Below are 3,027 nucleotides of genomic sequence, written 5' to 3' on the forward strand. Positions count from 1 at the left end.
TACTTGTATGAACCAGATTCCTTTTTTCCCTTTCTGTGTTGAGAGTTGAATTGGGAATAAGCAAGCACCAGGCACAGAAACGCACCTTTTCTGTCCGGCTGTCTCAGTGCGATTTGCTCTCACAGGATATTCTAATGCCAAACTGGCCCTTGCACTACCTCTGGCCCCTGGAAATTCAGACAAAAGAACTTCGTTGGGCAGAGAGCCCTGAAGTTCACTTCCAGAGCGATTGGCCCTGTTGAGTGGGTGAACTGCCTCGGAAAGGGCACAAGGGGGGTTGCACTGAGCCCCGCTTCCCTCTCTTGGATCAGGGTCCTCTGGTTGCCCAAGTGTTGAATGACAGACATCTTCCCTGATTCATGGTTTGGGGTAGATCTTTGGAGATGGGCCACCAGCTCTGAGAAGCCATGCCCCAAGCCCAGTGTGGGCCACTATACACTCCTCCTCTCTCCTGGCTTCAGGTTTGTGCTGTGATTTTTAGAGTCCTGCCTTTGCACCCTGCCCATTGGAATTCATCTGTAGAGGCCCAGAGCTTTCAATCAATCTTCCTTGACCTTCCCAAGCCCCAGGGCAGGCTGTAGCACTCCCTGTAGCTCTGTCTCCCACAGGGCCAGGGCATGTGCCCAGTAAATTTCCGATGCTTGTTTGACTCACAGTTGAGACTCTCCTTTGCCTGCTGTGACCTCTGGCCCCCTTAGGAATGATGCCCTGCTGAGGGGTTTCCTGGCTTTAGGGTGAAGGTCCTCCAGCTCCTTGGCTTTACTAGCTGTGAATTTGCCTAAATTCTTAGCCTATGAGCCTCAGTTTGCTCATCTGTGAAATGGAGATTAATGAAACTTACCTTGGAGGACCCGTGTAAATTTTGAGAAGCTATCCAAAACACTGTGTTTTCAATAACCATTAGCTATTCTTTTTCTAGACTACTGGCCGGATTGTTTAATCAGAAATGCAAGAAAGAATGGTGTTAGAAATTGGTGATGGTTGCACAACCTTCACATTATTGAATTGTACATGTTAGAAGAGTGAATTTTATGGGAAGCAAACATTTGTGAACTCCTAGGAACCCAGTGCTGGGTCAGGGCCAGAGGCTAGAGACCCAAAGTCCAGCAGAGTGAGGTCTCTGCCCCAAAGAGCTGGTCAAGGGTGGTTGTTGCTTTCCTCGGGGTCAGAATTTAACCCCCACCCTGCTTTCCTGGAGTGGTTTCAGGAGAAAAAAAAAAAAAGATAAAAACTGTTTGGAAGTTTGCAAAGTCCAGGACAAATGCAAGGCTTGCTGTGCCTGAAGCATCAGATCCAATCTGTGGCTCTGATGGTTCCCTATGAGACGGTTTAGGCTGGGCAGGGCCCGTGGGCTCTCTGCACCCACACTCTGGCACCATTGCTCTTCTGGCTGCGAGAAGGAGGTGGAGATTCCCACACCTCTCACTGTATCCCCCTCCAGCCTACATTTATGGGGCAGATATCAGCTGGGAGAGGAGGAGAGGCAAAGGTTCCAGAGAAGAGGAAGATGCAGTCTGGGCTTTGTAGGTGAGACTGGTGCCCACAGGAGTGCACCAGCTTTTCTCCCAGCTCGAGATGAATCAGCACCAACTTCGAGATCAGCAGTTCTCAACCTGAGGGTCAAACGACCCTTTCACAGGGGTCGCCTAAGACCATCCGAAAACACATATAATTACATACTGTTTTTGTGATTAATCACTGTGCTTTAATTATGTTCAATTTGTAACAATGAAATTGGGGGTCACCACAACATGAGGAACAGTATTAAAGGGTCGCAGCATTAGGAAGGTTGAGAACCACTGTTCTAGATGGAGTTGATCCCATTGCTCCTATGCTGGGGGTATTGGGTACAAAGTCTTTGCTCACAGCCTTTGGAAGAGGTACAGAAAAGGCCTCTTCTAGTATAAACATTTGTGAAAACCGGGAAGGTGAAGGGCAGTATTCAAAGGAGCACTGGGTGGGAGCCAGGAGGCTGCCAGGCACTGCATGGCCTTGGGCAAGCTGGCTGCTGTGTGCCAGACACCACACTAGACAGTTCACATCAAGGATCTCTTAGGGTAGGTGCTAATGTTTGTTTAAATAGATGTCACCTGTCACCTAATTAGCTTGATCCGACTGCCAGGTTGTAGCTTGCATCAGTCCATTTCTTTACATATCCTACGTACTCCAAGCTCCCCCCCCCCCAAACAGTTCCCTCATTTTCAGCAGCCCTCCTACTTCCCCATCCTTTCACCACAGAACATGACTCAGTCCTGTCACTCTTCTGCTTAAAACCCTGCAGTGGCAAATCCCACTGCCCTTGGGGTGACGGGCCAGTCTTCACCAGGGCCTCCGGGCCTGTATCACCGCCAGCAATTTGCACACCCAGAGCACACTTGCCTCCTCTCTGCCCAGGACTAACTCCTCCTCATCCTTGGAGAAAGGCCTCAGCACCCTTCCTTTGCCCCCCGTTTTTCTTTCTTCAATGAGAGATGGATGTTTAATATATCGTCTTTTCCCAGACTATCACCCAATCGGTGAGCAGAAACCAGGCCAGTTTGTTCCCCATTTTATCTCCCGGCTCCTAGCACAGGGCCAGGCATACAGAGGTGCTCCACTGGGTTTGCGGGTTATGACTTATAAGCGTAAAGGCAGGAGGTTGGTCATCCGCCCCGGGCGGCACAGCCAGTGCCCGACAGCCCGCGCCCTGAAGTCCGGCAGCTTCGGGCCAAACTTTGATCAGAGTCCGAGGGGCTCGCGCAGGGCCAGGCGACGTCGATCTTCGGGGCCGTCAGTTTCACGGTGGGGGGTGGGGGTGGGGTTCCCACCCGTTAGCGGACGGGAGGCGGAGGGGGAAGGCGGACGGGGAGTGCCCGCAGAGATCCTACCGCGGGGGCGTGGCCGGGGCGTGGCCAGAGGGCGCCCCGAGTCACGTGGGCCGGGAGGGGCCCCGGTGCCCGAGGCGACCCGCACGGCCCCGCCGCGGAGGCGGGAGGCGTGCTCTCGGGCTGCCCGGCGCCGCAGGGCCCCGCAGACACCCGGAGCAGG

This window comes from Myotis lucifugus, unplaced genomic scaffold (assembly GCF_000147115.1).
Source record: "Myotis lucifugus unplaced genomic scaffold, Myoluc2.0 scaffold_292, whole genome shotgun sequence".
Taxonomy (NCBI): Eukaryota; Metazoa; Chordata; class Mammalia; order Chiroptera; family Vespertilionidae; genus Myotis; species Myotis lucifugus.